General features: G+C 35.3%; 1 pseudogene; it reads left to right on the forward strand.

Annotated features, from left to right (window-relative positions):
- Positions 1-8,358: 8,358 nt before the first annotated feature.
- LOC105623847 lies at positions 8,359-15,785 on the forward strand (annotated as a pseudogene).
- Positions 15,786-19,952: the final 4,167 nt, after the last annotated feature.

Genomic DNA, 19,952 nt, shown 5'->3' on the forward strand with positions numbered 1-19,952 from the left:
CAAGTGATAGTTAGAGGAAGCAATGTCTGGAGAATACGGCGGGTGGGGTAGGACTTCCCATTTCAACGTTTCCAAGTATGTCTTGACCACTTTCGCAACATGGGGTCGAGCATTGTCATGCTGCAAAATCACTTTATCGTGTCTCTCGTTGCGGCCGTTTGTCTTTCAATGCTCGGCTCAAACGCACCAATTGCGTTCGATACCGATCGCCTGTGATTTCAGTCGGTTTTAACAGTTCATAATACACTACGCCGAGCTGATCCCACCGAATACAGAGCATGACCTTGGACGTCAAAATCACCGTTCTTGAAGCGTTGAAACTACTCACGACACGTTCTTTCACTAATAGCGGTCTCACCATAAGTATTTGAGAGCATTCGATGAGCCTCAGCCGCAGATTTCTTCATATTGAAGCAAAAAATTAAAACCTCCCGCAAATGACGAAAATTTGGCTCGTAAACTGACATTTTCAATCGAGAATAACTTTATGATGCAGACACAAATCGACTAATGTTTCTATGGGGTTATGTTGACAGATGCCCAAGTTTATTATATGACGTCTATGATCTATTTATTTCGACCACCACTTACCGCTAAAGCCATCTATAGGAAAACGGCGGGAGCAAAGTTGTACACCTAATAACGACATGCAATACGAAGGAATAAATGGTTTCACGTTGAAGATACAGGGCGCGATTACAGCAAAGGTTAGATTAAAAGATATTACGATGAATAGTGCGGTGATCCGTGTTGTGCCTGATCATATGATGAAATCATGCGATGTAATATTAGACAGAGATATATTAAAGGACTTAACAATAGCTAAACGGTCAGACGAGAAAGATGAAAATTCTGCGGACGAAATATTAAATATTGAAGTGAACGAAGCGACGGAAATTGATACGTTAGAATCCGAATTTATCTCATGCGATCAAAAATAAATTGAGGAGATTCAAGCAAATTGTTTAAAGGCCGAAAAACCATTAGAATCAAAGATAAAGGTGGAATTAAAATTGCAAGTAAAAGAGAAATAACTATTTCATTATGCATCTAGTAGACTGTCGGTTGATGAGAAAATTAGGCTCTTTTAGCTGATCTGATCGCAGTGATATTATTCGTTCTAGTTCTTCTGAGTATACTTCACGAACCATTTCGATACGGAAAAGAGATGGAAGTATAAGAATGTGTATATTAGGTGTATAAGCTTAAATCCGCTGTATTTTGTCAAAAAAATACATTTTTTTTCTTAGGAAGCAAAAACAAATTTATTTAAAGTACTTGCTCTCGCTAACTATACATTTTTCTCATCTTTCGGGCAATTTGTGTATACCACGCCAAAAAAATTCCTCTTTCGAGATAAATCACTCATCAAGCCATTTTCGGACGTCTTCGTAAGAATCGAAGTGCCACTCAACGAGCGCATGGCCCATCGACGAAAACAGGTGATAGTCAGAAGGTGCCAGGTCTGATGAGTAAGCGGGATGGGGTAGCACTTCCCAGTTGAGTGTCTCCAAGTAGTTTTGGACCATTGTTGCGATGGTACATTGTGGAGGAAAATCAGCTTGTCATGTCTTTTCCGATAATGCGGCCTTTTTTCACGCAGAGCATGGTGCAATTTGATCAGTTGTTGGTGGTAGCGGTGAGCATTAACAGGTTTCACCAGGTTTTAACAGCTCGTAGTAGATGACACCCTCCTGATCCCACCAAATGCACAGCATCGTCTTCCGTCCGAAGCGATTTGGTCTTGAGGAAGATGTTGATAGTTGGGCGGGATCAACTCAAGATTTCTTGCGTTTAGGATTCTAAAAATCCACTTTTCATCGCCTGTCACAATCCGATGCAGAAACGACTTTCTTTTTTGTCTGGCAAGCAGAATTTGACATGTGTTTTGGCGTCGCTCCATCTGCCTATCGTTCAGTTCATGCGGCACTCATTTTCCGATCTTTTGATTCCTTCCCCATGGCATGTAGCCTTCCCCATAACATGAAAATGACTGCTTGAGAAACACCCAATTGCTCGGCAAGCATTTTTTGCGATTGGGTATCGTCCTCATCTAAAAGAGCCTGCAATTAACAGTTCTCAACCTTCCTGAGCCGATTTTCACGCTTCTTATCACTCAGGTCAAAATTGTCGTTATTGAACAGGCGAAATCAATCTCTGCACGTTGTTTCCGATAAAGCATTGTCCATAGGCCTCCACAAGCATTCGATGCGGTTCGGCAGCCGATTTCTTCAAATTGAAACAGAAAAGCAAAACTTCTCGCAAATGCTTTTTTTTTAGCAAAAAATTAGACATGATTACGAAAGAAAAAATGTTGTTGTATGAAATTGCTAATGATGTGCACTGGTTAATGTTAACAGATGTCAAACACATAAAAAAAGTGTGTTGTGTGCTCAGGGTAGCTTTGTACGCTCACTAATGCCACTTATGAGCAAATAGCGGATCTAAGCTTATACATCTGATTATCGCATTCTAAACAAAGTCACTGCGCGAGACAATTATCCATTGCCAATAATAGAAAAGTAAATTAACTTGTTATAAGGGAAGCGTTATTTTACGTCATTAGATTTAAAGGATGGATTCCATCACATATATATAGACAGCATAAAATATATGGCTTTTATTACACCTTTTGGCCAATATGAATATATGAAGATGCCTTTTGGGCTCAAAAATGCCAGCGCGATTCCAATGCTTTGTCAATGAGATTCTACATGACTTAATTAGAAACGGTGATGTTGTAGCATACATGAATGATTTTCTTGTCGCGACAGAGACTTTAGAAAACCACTTGGAGATGCTTGATCGTGTTTTCAGTTTACTAGTAGAAAATAAACTCGAGTTGCGATTAAGTAATGACTTATATGAAGAGATCGAATTTTTAGAATACGTGATCTCAGCGGAAGGCGTACGGTCGAACGACCGTCCTATCAGGGATAGCAGCGATTAGAGATTTCCGACTCTTAAGTGTATCCGAGACATTCAGAACTTCCTCGACTTATGCTCGTACTTCAGAAAATTCATAAAAGATTTTTCGCTGATTGCCGAGCCCATATATGATTTGTCGAAAAAAGGGGCAGAATTCGAGTTTGGTCCAAAACAAACAGACGCGTTTGAATTTTTAAAAGAAAAATGATTGATGTCGATACCAACACTATCTATACAATCCGACTGATGAAACAGAGCTCCACTACGACGCGAGCTCGAAAGGTTTCAGAGCAGTGCTACTACAGCGCAAATAGGATAAAAAATTTCATCCGATCTTTTACTTCTCCAAGAAAACAACTGAAGTAGAATCATGTAGTTATGAACTTGATTCAGACACTTCTAAAAGATCAATTTATGTCCCAAAAGCTGTATGAATTTTTATTTTAAACAATACAAAAATATAAATATAGTAGGCTAATGAGAGTTAGCAATGATAAATGGCGCAATTATTTAGTGAACAATCAATAATCATCAATCAGATATTGATTTCTTCTTTATTTTGAATGTTTCGACTCTCTTTGAAGTTCTCCTCAGCAAAAATGATACAAATATAATTAGTTCACATGTCCATAATGCTTAAGTCACTCGCAAATTGACAAAGATGCAGCGTTGTTAATCTAACATTTTTAGAAAAAGGTATCATAATGGATATGTTAGACAGAGCTATGTTATTCTCAGATCCAAAATTTCACTATAAAAATATTAAGTTCATTATTTACTAAATAATGACTATCCGGCAGAATTTGTTTTTGACACGATCAATAGTCGTCTAAAATATTGTTTAACAAAAAATTTTTTAGTACTAATGTCCCAAATGACGATTATATGTCAGAGAAATTTTCGTTGATTTGTAAAGATACTATTGTAACATAAAATTAGCGTTTTTCAACGATAATAAATTAAATAGATTAACAAAAGGACGCTCTCCCAAAATTTAATAAAAATATGATCTATAAGATTGTTGTAAAGATTGCGATGCATCTTATGTTAGACAAACATACAGGAAACTTTCCAGCAGAATATCTGAATATCGTAGACATTGGAACATTAACATTCACTCTGTAATTACTGAATCGTATTAAATTTTCATACTTCGATTACGAGAACGTCCAAATTTTAGACAAGGAGAAATTTTTTAATAAAAGATTAATTTCGGAAATGGCATTATATATGCAAAAGAATGGCCTTAATTTACGTTCAAATACAGAAGGACTGCGTCATACTTATGCAGTGAGAAAATTTCTCCTTGACTTATGTAACCTATTTAGATTTATAGTTTATTAATTTAATTTGATAAAAGTTTTATTAGACGAAAATGTAACAATTTTAACGAAATATGTTTTATATTGAATTTTTTTCTTTTTCTTTTCATTTTATTATGTAATTCTTTATTTTATAATTTTAATAATTTAATAATTTTTACAGTTTTTAATTCTTATATAATATTTTATTCCGATTCTTATCGATTTGACTTAACAACAATATACATGTATTTTGTTCTTGATAATTGTAAATTTGCCTTGATGTTTACTGTGTGACTTCTTACTTCGAGAATAGTTTATATCTGAGTTACACGTCGTCATACTCGAACGTGTGTTCTAAAAATATGTGATATTTATATTTGATTTTAACTTTTTAAGTTTTATATGTTCAATATGTTCAACAAAGTTTCAGTACAATGCTTCATGTTCCGTGATGGTAAGTCATTTAAATTGTTTACGCATCTATCTCACTAAATCTAATAAGATTTTTTTCTAAAAATGTCAGATTAACAAAACGCTGCATCTTTATTAATTTGACTTAAGCATTATGGAGCTAATTATACTTATTTTTGCTGAGGAGGATTTCAAAGAGAATCGAAATATTCAAAATAAAGGAGATATCAATCCAATATCTGATTATTGATTGTTCACTAAATGATTGCGCCGTTTATCGTTGCTATCTCTCATTAGCCTACTATATTTATCATTTTGTTTAAGATTCGAGAATCCTAATATAATTATTGTTATTGTTTTATTTTAAAGTTAGTTCTGCTATTTTAAGCATAATAGAACTTTTATCAATATTTTTAATATTTACAATGAATTTTTACAAATCTGTTTAATATAAGATCACAAAATTATTTTGATAAATCATAAAATATTTTGGTAAATATTTAAAAAATAATCAAATTATTATATCATTTTAATATAAAAGAAAAATTATATTATTAAAAAAAATTATTAAAATTATTATTTAAAATTATTATTTAAAAAATTATTACAATTAAAATTAAAATTATGAATTAATAATTATTAATTAATTGTTAATTATAAATATAATAACATATTGTAATAATTAATTATAAATGATATTACTTAATAATATTAAAATAATTTATTAATTTAATACTTTATTTCTTTTAATTCATATTTTATTAATTTCGTTATTAATTAATTAATTATATATAATAATTAACAATTATATATATATATATATATATATATATATAATAACATAACATATTTTTTTTATTTAAAAAAAAATCTTATTCTTCCAGGCGTTGCGATTATCAGTTAAATATTTGAAATATATTTTGCAAAGCACAATCCTTTGCATGTTTTCTACATCATATAATATTACAATCATCCAAATTAATTAAAGATTCCATGTCTTTGTAAATTGCATCTAAGGTCTCGATGCATGCGTTCTCGCTCATCGTCCAGAAGCAAGTTCCATAGCCACGTTCGTTTCTCGCGTCGTACACGATAGCATCATCTTCAAAGCCGTGATCAGCGTTTTGCTTCGCTGTATGGGACCATTCCGTCCTCCCATCAAATCCATAGTGATACTCAACCAGAAAGTGCAAGATTTGTCGGATTTTGTCAAAAATTCCCACAGGACTCATAAAAATGTAATGTATGAGAACGATTCCCCTTTTCAGCACCGCTACTTCTTTGACAATAAATTTTTCTTCGACGACAAATCCTTGCAGATCCACAAACGTTGGTATGACCATAACGAGCAATTCTTCAAGACTATGCTTCACCTCGGTTTTTCCTCCCTTTTAAAGTTCTAAATACTTGCTGAACATAATCTTGCGCTATGTTGGACAACAGACAGTACTCGATTTAACAATCGTGTATGATGAGGCAATAGATGGTAGTATTGGCGAGCATATTCTCCTTGCAGTCAAATTCTATGCGTATGTCCACAGCGGTGCTCTTGACGGATTCATCAATCAATTCGAACAATCAATGACCGCAAAAGATCTTTTCTTGATAAACGAGAGCACAGTTGAACAATTGATTCCATAATATGCTTTACGAAAACGGGTGTATATATCAGAACAGCATATCTTTTTTTGTCAAAATCCAGATTTTGATCGTCGTACGGATAAAATTCTGAATTTAGATATACTTTCACGTTACTCAAATTACAATTGTCGAACACGCTAACATCTTGTGATATGACATTCGACCAGTCGGCAAAACAAAGATAACGCGATTTCTCAAGTTGAGTCGCCATTTTGACAGCCTATGAATGCTTGGTCGTATTCTGTAACAGAGTATACTTGTACAGATCCCATAAAAATTTAGCTCAGATTTTTGTTCAGATAACGACCGCTTTCCAATACTCGCATTGATAATTTATTGATCTCGTTTAACGTGAGGCATCCGCCATTGCACTTTGAATAATTCAATCTCAGGTTCCGACACAGGATTTCCCACCAAGCAATTGTAATCGTTGCGCTCATATTAAAATCAATTCGAGGCGAGCGTTAATAACCATGCGTTTGTAATTCTCGCAAAAGCTCAACAGCATGAGCGACACGTAAAAATTAAAGTGTCCTTCCTTCGTGTCGGACCTAGAATTCCATCCAGCGTTTAGCGCAATTAAAACTTTATCATTGATACATCTTGATGCGGTCATCAAAGATCGGCTCACCGGTAATATTCAGGATATCAGTCATTTTGTATGAATGAAACCCAACGACTTTAAAAATGTGACTTTAAAATCGTTGAGTTTCTTTCCAGGTGTAGTTTTTCCAAAAAGGTATATCTCTCATCTGTTTCGGCTGTTACACAAGCGTAACACAAGCATCTCACCGCTATACATACAACCTAACATGATCTCTTCTCTGCGAAAATCAAGCAATCGGCTGTTTAGTCCACGCGAATTATCGGATCCGTAATGCTCTGTACAACGATCGGAAGATAAATAATCTGCGTCAGCCTTTCCGATATTTTATATCCTGGCATGCACCTATTATTGCTGTATGCACAGTTACATTCCACTCAATGTATATGATATTCATGTTGATATTTATCGACACATCCGATTCGTGCCACTGTCGCGGCTCCAGCACGTGATTCGATAAAAATCCCAGCAACAAACCAATATTGCGAAGTTTTGTAAAATTTATCCGATAGGCACATTTGATCTCATTTCTCATCGTTGTTATTGGCACGAATAATCAGCGAGAATTCTTCATCCTCCTTGCTCTTCCGTAGGATAATAGAAAGGATTCTAACTCACAGATACAGCAACCAGCAGATGGTTCTAGTGTGGCGCGTGGGTGGAGAGGACGCAGTCACAGATGCTGAGGTTCTAGAGAGGGGAAGCGCGTCGTCGAGATTCGTGTTAGAGGGAAAGAAGGGATTTATTCCTTCTTTCTTTCATCCGTTGCTTTCTCTCTTTAAACTATTGTCCTCTCTCCTACCCATTGTAGGATACAGTTCTCTCTCTTCCATCCGTTGCAGTTTTATACTTATTATTTGGGTTCTCTCTCTTTTCACCATTGCGCTCTCCTTTCTTTTCTTCTTTTGCACATGATTTTATTAAGTAAATATTGGTATTTACGATTTTTAATGATACGACTTAGAAACTAATTATGATAATATTTTTATGAATTTTTAATAATATCACCTGGTAACACTAATTATAATAATATTCTTTTTTATCAATATAATACAAATGGCCAAGCGCGCTTTCTTATTGACTAACTCAATATTATTATGAAGATATGAAGAAGTGGCGAAGATACTAAGGATAAAATAATTTTAGAAGAAAAGAATATATATTTTAACATACATTTATCATGCATACATATGTAATCTAAACCATAGACTATTAGTTCACATTCTATAATAGAATTTTTATCATATATAAATTTTGTACAAAATGTTTGCAGCATCGCTTTTATTAGTAATACAATTTTGTTTTAAAAATGACAAAATATTCAAATTTCTTACTAATATCGTGCGTATATTGACTCCGTTCAGAATACATGTTCAACACATTGCTCAAACTCAAATAAGAAAAGTATAATTATTGATTATTTCAAACATATTGGGTGTGGGAAAAAGATCGTGGCGTTTTTCCTACTAGATGACATTAAATGCTCTGCAGTTGGCAACTAATCGCATAGGCAACACTAGACGTGCGTTTAAAAAGTGACATTTTAACTTTTATTTTGAGCTGAAAAAGATTGAAATCGGTGAAGTGAATCAAAAGATATTTTATTTTGAAAATGGAAATAAATAAGGAAAAAATTCGCTACATTTTGCAGTATACTACGATAAAGGCAAGAATGCTGCACAGGCTTGTGAAAAAATTTGAGCCATTTACGGTGAAGATACTCTATCAAAATCAGCAGCACGGAAATGGTTCGCTCGCTTTCGTGCTGGAAATTTCGATGTGAAAGATGAACCTCGCTCCGGTCGACCGAATCACTGAAAAGTCCGATGAAATCATGGTAAAAGTCGAGCGTGATAAGCATATGAGTACTGTGGAGATTGCCAGGAAACTAGGCATCGACCACAAAACAGTTTTAAATCATTTACACAAAGCTGGATACAAAAAAAAGCTCGATGTTTGGGTTGCTCACGAGTTGAGTGTTAGGAACATGATGGACCGAATTAACATTTGTGATACGCTACTGAAACGGAATGAAATTGAGCCATTTCTGAAGAGAATGATAACTGATGATGAAAAATGGAAAAATGGATCACCTACGACAATCCAACAAGAAAAAGATTGTGGATAAAGAAAGGAGAGAAGGCGCAAGCAATCGCAAAACCTGGATTGACGAGGAAGAAGGTGATGTTGTGTGTGTGGTGGGACTGGAAGGGAATCGTTCACTATGAGCTGTTATCGTCCAATCAAACAATTAATTTCGAACTCTACTGTGAACAACTGCAGAGATTACAACAAACAATTGAGAGGAAGAGGCCAGAATTAATCAATAGGAGAGATGTCGTCTTCCATCATGACAACGCTCGACCACACACATCTTTGATGACTCGGCAAAAATTGCGAGAGCTTGGTTGGGAAGTTTTAATGCATCTACCATATATAGTCCTGACATAGCACCCTCAGACTCATTTGTTTAGGTCTCTGCAGAACTCTTTTAATGGTGTAAAGCTAGCTTCACAAAAGGCCTGTGAAAATCACTTGAAGCAGTTTTTCGATCAGAAATCACAGAAGTTCTATCGCGATGGAATTATGCCTCTGCGCCAAAAATGGCAAATATTATAGAAAATAATGCAGCATATTTGGTTTAAATAAATTGATTTCAATACTTTAAGAAAAACACTTTAATTTTACTAAAAAATCGCCACGAACTTTTTCCCATATACAAACATGTGCCATTTAATGTTAACTTCACGTTATTCGTATCATATATTTTAACAAGTTCCACATTTAAATCTTGAATCGGTGATGATGATGGGACTGTTGACTACATTAATCGCTCGATATCTGCACGCCTCTCGATAAACGTCTTCCACGTATCTTGAGATATGAACATGCGGTTATCTTGATTATCACCAATCGCAATTTGTACATGAGATATAGATCTTACAATGATCCCAATGTCCAGAAATTTGTATGCTGTTGATGTCAATGCATATTTCCTTATCGAAATACGAAGCATGTAGCGAAGATTCGAAGATGTATTAGACGATGTTTGAGAAAATGCGCATTAAAAAAAGAAAATATATAAATAGATCTTACAAAAATACAAATAACGTTTAAAATAAAATACAATACATATAAGCAAAATATTTTATAAAATTAAATGAACTTATCGTCCCTTGCACGTCTCATTCTGTTGAATTGTAACGTAATAGTTCATGGCTTAAGATTAGATATTTTAGAAGATTAAGATATTTTATTTTCTCGGAGAACTTATAATTAGCAGTAACTCTGAACTATGTTGAAGCTCTCTGAACGACTGAATGCGGTAACGTTGTCCGGAGCTCTTCTTTTAAACAATGTTCCCTTCCACATTTTTTTATCCTAAAATGAAGGGGATTTTTTAATATTTTTTTATTATTTTATATTTTTTTATATTATATTATATGCTTTGAAGAACAGTTGCGACGTGATTGAAGGATACCAAATTGACACACATCATAAGAATGATATCGAATCTCTTTTATCTAAAGGTATCGACGACAATAAAGTCTGACTGTTCCCATTATCTTTTTCAAAAATGAGTTTCAAGCAATGTATCCAATCTAGAATTTTACTTATCTTAAAAAATATACAAGTTAATTTTTAATGTACCATGGTAACTGTCATTAAGCCTAATGCACAATGACACATATACTAAGAATGCACTTTAATGATATCGAATCTTTTTTTATTTAAGAGATCGACGTCACAACAATAAAATATGTCTGTTCATGATAATGTACCATCAATATCCCATTTCCATCTAGTCTTTTGTCAAAAATGTGGAATTTACATCAAAATACAAAATACATACAAAAATTATACTTTTTAATGACTGAAAATTATATTTTAGCGATTATAAAAAACAGTATTTTAATATGGATCAAACAGAACGTGATCTTATAGCGCAAGCCGCTCAATTAAATACACGAGAAAAATTTCTTGCGTGGGAACAATGTTGCGATAATTTCATCGAATCGCTGGAAGAACAGAAGTGTGCTAAACGCCGCGATTATCGATTGGTGTTAAACAATCGTTGATCGTTCGTATCGCGAAACTCGAAAATTTGAAGGATACTGTGCGCGAACATTTTGTGCAAGTGGGTGCCGGATATAACGCGGGACTTCGATGGCGCGAGATACAGCGTTCAAAAGCCATATATTGACTGGTGCCGTGATAAACTTTGGACACATCGAACACATTGAACCTCGCCAATTTCTCGAAGATGCGAGAGAAATAGTGCTGAAACGCAAAATGTTATTCAGAAACATGATAGTATTAAGATAAACATAATGTTAAATAGTGAATTTGTATCGGATGATAAACGTACAGATAAAAATGTAAGCACGAAAAATTATAAACTCTTCCGTTCGTCCGAATTTTTGCAAAAATGATATGCATCGCGCGTAGTCGAGCCTATACTGACATCGCTGAAAGAATTTCAGGAACGCGATAGCGGGTGGACGCTGTCGCGTATGTTGAATTTAACTGTAAACGTAAAGAAGTACAATCCGTTGCACGCGGGATGTCGCATCGAACTTTCGCGAAAAATTAAAATGAAGAGAGCGGTGGTCAATGTGCGATCCATGGACAATGCATGTTTTGCCTGATTGCCGCTCTATATCTAACTAAAAGTAACAGATCGGACATCTTCGTATCTTCATTATACAACGGTATTAAATCTATCAGACATTATGTTCCCAACGCTGAATCAAATAAGAAAATTCGAAAATCTTAACAACATCTCCATCAATGTTTACCTCATCGAGGAGCAAAAAGAAATTCTTCCATTATAGCTCACCGATTAAAAGAGGGGTAAACACGTCAATCTCTTGTATGTACAGGATCCATGTAACGATAATACAGGCATTTTGCATGGATCAAGGATTTATCTCGCCTTGTGAGATCGCGAATTACAGCAAGAAAGAATAGAATATATTTCTGTGATAAGTTCATATACATTTAAAAAAGAAAAAAATTATAAATATTTTCAGCAACACTTTTTTTAAATAATAATAAAAATTGTGTTATTTTCCAGAAGCTTACATTATTTTAGATCTAGCGCAAAACTAGAGATCCACATAGCAGACTGTGGAAAATTTAACAATTGCGCGGTCCAATTGCTCAGTGAGGACAATAAGTGGTTAAGTTTCAGCAATTACTGCAGAAAGGAACGCGTCTCATTTGTCGTCTCATATGCCGACCTGGAATGTACTCTGAAAAGGATGGAAAAGAAAGATATGGAAACATTAAGCTACATGTACCAACATCATCAGGTTTTTAATATATATGTTCATTGTTCATACGATGATTTGCTATCGAAGTATCAGTTTCTTCGTGATAACGATTGCATAGCATGATTCACCGATGAAAAAATTAGCAAATAATATCAAAACTATCTTATCTATTAACATTTCCATGGCAAATTTTACGAGAGACAATTGGATAACATTTAACAGCGCTACGCACTGTCATGTGTATGAGAAGATGTTCGCAAAAAATGACACACGAGTGTCACGCGATCATTGCTATCTCACCGGGCGATATAAAGACCCCGCGCATTCAAATTGCAATTTAAATTACAAAGATTCACATTGCATTTCCAGTTTTTCATAACTTATCGGGATATGACGCATATTTCATCAAAGAAAGTCACCGCTTACGAAGGATGTGTAGATTTATTACCGATAACGAAAGAAAAATATATTTCGTTTACGAAACATGTTGATAGCATAGACAAAAATGATCAAAAGAAAATTTGTATAATATAAAATTACGTTTTATTGATATTCGTTTTAAATTTCTTGCATCAAGTTTAGAAAAATTCATCGTATCTCGATAAAAATAAACTATGGATAATGCAGCGTGAATTTTTTAATTTATCCGCAGAAAATTTCGATTTATTAACGCGAAAAAGTATATTTCTATACGTATGTTGATTACGTCGACAAGTTGGAGGAAGCTGAGTTACCATCACGCGAATCTTTTTATAGTTCCTTGACACGTGGCACCTTATCCGAAAGCGATTATGCGCACGCCGTGAATGTATGGCAGCTCTCCATTCGAACTCTCGGTGCATATAGCGACCTGTACTTAAAAACAGATGTATTGTTGTTGACCGATATTTGAGAATTTTCGGGATAGTTGCATCACGAATTATGGACTCGATGCGTATTATTATACACTATCAAGTTTTACGTGGGACGCGATGTTGAAATATACTCGCGTCAATTTCGAATTTCTCACCGACGTTGTATGACGAACATGGTATCGTGGTGGTCTGAGTCAATGTTCAAACAGATATGCGCAGGCCAACAATAAATACATACGGTCGTACGATTCATCGACGTACCTAATATACTATGACGTCAATAATCTGTACGGTTGGGCAAAGTGTCAACCATTGCCATATGCTGATTTTTGCTGGATCGACGATGTAGGCAATTTTGATGTTATGAATGTCGCGTTAGATTCACCGAGAATTACATTCTCGAGGTTGACTTGGAGTATCCGCAACATATCCATGGTGCGCACTCCGATCTATTCCATTTTGTTCAACGCGTGAGAAATCATTCGGTAAGCGAGAAGAGAAGCTCCTTGCGACATTGTATGATAAAAAGCGTTATGTCATACATTATCGCAATCTGCAGCAATGTACTCGTTACAGTCTCCGCATTACAAAGATCCATCGTATACTGCAATTCGCGCAATCTCCATGGCTTCGTGAGTACATCGAACTCAATACAAATTTTAGGACTTTAGCAAAGCATGAGTTCGAGAAAAACTTATTCAAATTAATGAACAACGCAAGACCATGGAGAATGTGCGTAATCATGTTAATGTGCAACTCGTAATGGGAGATACGTAGAGGCAATGATCGCAAAATCAAACTTTCACAGTAGAAGCGTTTTTTCCGAGAAGCGATAGAAATGCGGAAACTCGAGATGAAGTTTGACAAACCGATGTACGTAGATATATGCATCCTCAATATATCTAAAACGTTAATACGTTAATACGTTAAAATGTTTATACGTTAATACGTTAAAATGTTTATACGAATTTCACCACGAGTACATGTTACCACTCTTTCATGAAAAATATAAAATTATGTATACCGATATGGATAGCCTTATTTATCACAGCCTTATTTATCGAATGCGATGATATCTACGCTGTTATGAAATGCCAAATCAATAGATTCGATTACGCGATCGACAATGCTTACGACATTACGCTAGTAAATAAAAAAGTTCCCGGTTTAATGAAAGATGAGAACAATGATACGATTATGACCGAATTCATCGGAATTTTCGCTTACAGCGAAAATGTACGCCTTGGGCGATGGCAAATGTACGCCTTCGATGATAAAAAAAGATACTAAGAAGGCAAAGGGGGTCAAGAGTAACGTCATAGCGAGATCCATAATCAATGATTATACGTCTCTGACACAAATGAAATGACAGTAGTCATAAGATCAAAATTGCACGAAGTATATATCGTATCCGAAACGAAAATCGTTCTGAGTCCATACGATGATAAGCGGTTGTTCCATTCTATCGATACACTGTCATGGGGACATTATAAAATATTATTATAAAAAAATTCATTTCTTTTTTTCATATTTTTTCATATTATTATGTATTTTTCATTAATAAAAACACACTTGTATATGATGTATAATATATTTAATATATATATTATGTATATTATGTATAGTAATATGTATAATATGTATATTATGTACAGGGTGAGCCATCTAGCTTTTGGAATTTCAACTATCGGTTATTTTGAGTTTGAAAGGCGTAATAATATTTATGACGTATCAGAAATTTAGTTTTTGTTTGACATTTACGAAATGAGTCGCTATAACACTTGAACAAAATTAGGAAATATTGAAAACTTATTTCCAAAGTGGTGAGTCTTCAACCCAAACTGACTGAAACTAAGAAATTTACGTGGAAAATTTGATAGAAAAGAAATGCCTTCAACGCAGTTTGTGGATCAATTTGTGAAGCGAATTCGGCAAACTGGATCCTTATTGGATAAAGCAACTTGTTCACGTGCTCATCCAATGAGGATCATCCGAAAATATTGCTATTGTTGCTCAGAGTGTACTTAAACAACCATCAACATCAACTGGCCATCGTTCTCAAAACTTGAACATTTCACGCACTTCTTTGAGAAGAATTTTGAGTAAAGATCTCAGTATGAAGCCGTACAAAGTTCAATTAGTGCAAGAATTGAAGCCGCATGACCATCTGATGCGTTTTCGGTTCGCCCAATGGGCTGAACAATGCTTGGTTGAAAATGAGCGTTTTTACCGAAAAATCATCTTTTCTGACGAAGCTCATTTTCACCTCGGTGGCTATGTGAACAAGCAGAATTGTCGTATTTGGGGGTCAGAGAATCCGCACGTCGTCATGGAGAAGCCGATGCATCCACAACGAGTGACTGTTTGGTGTGGTTTTTGGTTCGACGGCATCATTGGGCCATTTTTCTTCGAAAATGAGCAAGGAGCTGCCGTCATTGTCAGTGGCTACCGCGCCATGCTAAACGAATTCTTGCTTCCCAAATTTGAAGAGGAGGACACAGACGACATTTGGTTTCAACAGGACGGCGCACCTTACCACACAGCCAACGCTATAATCGATCTTTTGCGCACTGTCTTCGAAAATTGCATAATCAGCCAAAATGCTGATGTCAATTGGCCGCCTCGCAGCTATGATTTGACTCCGCTGGACTATTTTTTATGGGGAACCGTCAAGGATGAGTGTTATGCTAACCAGCCAGAAACGATTCAAGAATTAAAACATGAAATTAAAGTTGCCATCGATGAAATACAGTGGGAAATGTACTGAAAAAATTGGATTGATAGATGGAGTATTGTGCAGCCAGCCGTGGAAGTCATTTGAATGAAATTGTATTTCATGTTTAATGGCAATTTACTACCTTTCCAATAAAGCCATAAACTTTGAAAAATATTCATGCGTTTTTTTTTTAGAGTCAAATGAAATTCCAAATTTTAAATGGCTCACCCTGTATAATATGTATGTATTTACATGACATAAACAAGTATCTAAAACGTGCAATTCTACAATTTCATCCTAATGATGTTGCGAGTAAGAAAACGCTTCGTAAAAAGAAAAATATCCATTGATTATTCATTCTAATAACAATATATCATTCTAATAATCATTCTAATAATAAAATATATAATGAAAAGTGAGATCAAATGCGCTTGTCGAGTAAATTTCACCAAACCACACAATATTGGATTGTTGTTGGGATCGAATCGCGTGTTGGAGCCGCAACAGTGACATGAATCAAACATATCGATAAATATCCTCAACGTAAATATTATTCGTATTGAATGCAATGTGACCGCAGGCGCATACAGCAACGATAAGTCCGTGCACATGAATTTTCGCCGAGCGTGTCACTAGGATATGAGATATCAGAAAGACCGATCATTGTACGGAGCGTTACAGATCTGATGATTCGCATTGTGGATTAAGACGGACGATTGCTCAATTTTCGCGGAGAGGAGATCATCATTAGATTGCACGGAGGCGACAATAAAATAATATGTTTGTTTTGAATGAGCAGGCGAAAGAGACTAGAGATATTTTTACCAGAAAGACGATCAAAAACATTCGATCTAATAGAAAGAAACTCGCTGCATCAAACGTTAAATTTTTACAATCTTTAGACTTTATCGAAATATCTGAGATGATTAATATTTTGAATATTGAAGACAAGCCATTCTTTGACGATCGCATCATCAGGATTGAAACTCACATACAATCCGTACGTCAACACCATGAACATAGTTATGAAATAAGAATACCGATTCAGCAGCAGGATTTATACATGCTACCGTGCGAAAGCTTTCTCAACTTCAAAGGAAGATTGTTGTCAAACGAAGAAAATGCAGATCAGTAGTCAACGCTTGCGTTGCGTTTATATTTGATGAAATTCGATATGAACTCAATGGTACAGAGATCGATCGCAATAGAAACATTGGAATGATTATATGAAGGGCTATGCATCATATTCAGGTGACTTCGCACATATGGAGAAAGGATTTCCGAGTCCAGTGTTTGATCGGATCGTGAAAAGATTAATAACACGTGATGAATGAATTTAATTTTTACGTACCGCTCAGCATGTTGTTTGGCTTTTGCGAAGATTATAAACACATAGTGATTAACATGCGAATTGATTTTGATACGAACGTGCAATGACAACAATTGTGGGAGATCCAGCGACAGAGCCGAAACTTGAATTGTTCAAGATGCAATGGCGAATGCCTCATCATCGTTGAATGAAGTCAATAAACTATCCATACTGCGTGCCTTGGAGAGGGAACGACATCTGAGTATGAGTTTCCATGCATGGAATCTGTACGAGTACCATTTATTACCGAGCACGACTCGTGGGCCATCAAGACGGCTACTCAGCTCGAGAAGCCGCGATACGTCATCTTTACTCTGCAGACTAATAAAAAAATAACATGACAACACATAAAATTTACCTCGACAATTGTCAAAAAAAATTAATCAACGTGAAATTCTGAATTCTAAATTTTTCCCATACAATGATCTGAATCTAGATTTCGACAAACGCAGAATCGCTATTTTGTACGATATGTGTTTGTATATTTCCGTACATCTTACTATCAAATTTCAAATGAAACATTATTCAGGACAGATTCTTTTAGAAATCTCTTTCTTCTAGTAATCATTGACTGCTCGCGACAAAATGTGTCCGTCAAGAGTGGCACCGTGAATGTGCGATTAGAATTTGAATTCAAAGAAAATGTACCAGCGAATATTACTGCCTATTGTCTTATCATATATGACTGCGTGATCGAATACAGTCCATTGTCCAATGTAGTACGCAAAATTACGTAAATTATCGTATCAAAAAGAAAAATAATCTCTCCCTTCTTTTCAGTATAATGAATAAAAATCCAAGATTTTTTGCACTCGAGTATAGTCATGCACTCAAAAAATCATTCACCATGATTATACCAACATTCGTGGATCTACAAGGATTTATCATTGGAAAGAAATTTATCGTGAAGCAAGAGAGAAACGAAGCCATTCTCTCTTATTACATTTTTACATGCTTCATGTCATGGAATTTCTTGACAAAATCAGAAAAGTATTGTGCTTCCTGGCTGAGTTCTTATCACCATGGATTGTAATGGGAAGACGGAATGTCGAAATTGCGGATACCGTATCGCAAAGTGAAATGCCTGGCTTACGATGGCTGTAATTGGTGCGGAAGAGAATGATAATAATAAGTCTCTCGTATACATTAATATACGCCAACGGGCTGGCTGATATACTCGATAGCGACAACTCGACAATTGAGATTCTAGATGCTAGAATTACGAAGATATAGATTCTTTAATCAAGATTACTAATACTAATTATCTTTATGCGTACCGATCGAAGATCAAAACGAGAGCGGTATCATAAATCTGAACAATGTCGAGGAATCCGGTACGCATTGGATAGCGTATGCGAAAAGAGAGAATCGCGTCACGTATTTTCAGAGTTTCAGCAATTTTTGACCGAAGGAACTTGAACGGTATCTGGCAAACAATATAATCGAATACAATCGCATGTATATCTCATCAACGTTATAGTCAGAACAATTGCGGGCAGCTTTGTCTACATTACAATACAATTTCTGCCAACGGTTAACAAGCAATTTAAGGTATTGCTGTTTAACTCAGTGCTCATTCGAAAATCGTTTACGCTGACCAAGAGTAGCGTCTTCGCCGTGAGTTACTTTCCAACGATAGATTTGGGTGATGACGATTACCAGCTCGGTCTGACGGACTTTGAAACGTACCATATTTTAGCCAACTAAATAAATTCAACAAATAATAAGTTTTATTATAGCAACGAGGAAATTCATTCCCGAAGGATCGGACTGCGCGATATACAGCAGTACCTGAAGCGTGAAGTTTTATCTCACGATGCGAAGAGAGTAGAATAATAGAGAGGATTCTAAGTCACGGATACAGCAACTAGCAGATGGCTCTAGTGTCGCGCGGATGGAGAGGACGAAGTCACAGATGCTGGGGTTCAAGGGAGGAAGAAGCGCATCATCGGAGTCGATGTTAGAAGGAAAAAGAGGGTTTGTTCCTTTTCTCTTTCACCTATTGCCTTCTCTCTACAAACTATTGTCTTCTCTCTCCTACTCATTGTAGAATACAATTCTCTCTCCTCCATCCATTGCAGTCCTATACTTATTATTTGCGCTCTCTCTTTCTCCCGTTGTGCTCTCTTTTCTTTTCTTCTTTCACAATTTTATTAAATAGATATTTGTTTTTTTATGATTTTTTAATATGATTCGGCAATAATTTTAATTTAGCAACTGATAATATGTTTAGTAATACAAGCGTTCCTAATTATTGAGTCATTATTGAAACTTATTGAGTAACTATTAAACACTTAAACTGCATACATACTGAATCATTATTGATAGATTCTTAATTATAGAAATAGAGGAAAGAAATTAAAATGCATTTAAAAAAATGTCATACTTTATTTTTTAAACTTGATATATGTTTTTCTGGCGTTGCGATCAATTATATGTTTTAAATATATTCTGTAACGCACAATTTTTAACATGTTTTCTACATCGTATTAGTATTAGTAATAGTAGACATTGTTCAGATTTATGATACCGCTCTCGTTTTGATCTTCGATCGGTACGCATAAAGATAAATATATGGTTTGTGTGTCGATCGCGGGCGATCAAAGTATTGAATCTCGACGACAAAGTACAATCCGATAAAGAGACGCGCAAGTATGGTGATATGCTACCAACCTCTATACGCGCTGTCTATGGACCATCAAATTGCGGCAAACGTGCTGATAAGTCTGTTGAAAAGTTCATACGGTGTACGATTCGAGAACGTGTACTCAAAATCGCTGCAATAGCCAAAATATCGATACCTAACTAATTTGTTAGCACCGATTGAGGAAATCGACTATTTTACGTTC

Source organism: Atta cephalotes, assembly GCF_000143395.1.
Source record: "Atta cephalotes unplaced genomic scaffold scaffold00002, whole genome shotgun sequence".
Lineage (NCBI taxonomy): Eukaryota > Metazoa > Arthropoda > Insecta > Hymenoptera > Formicidae > Atta > Atta cephalotes.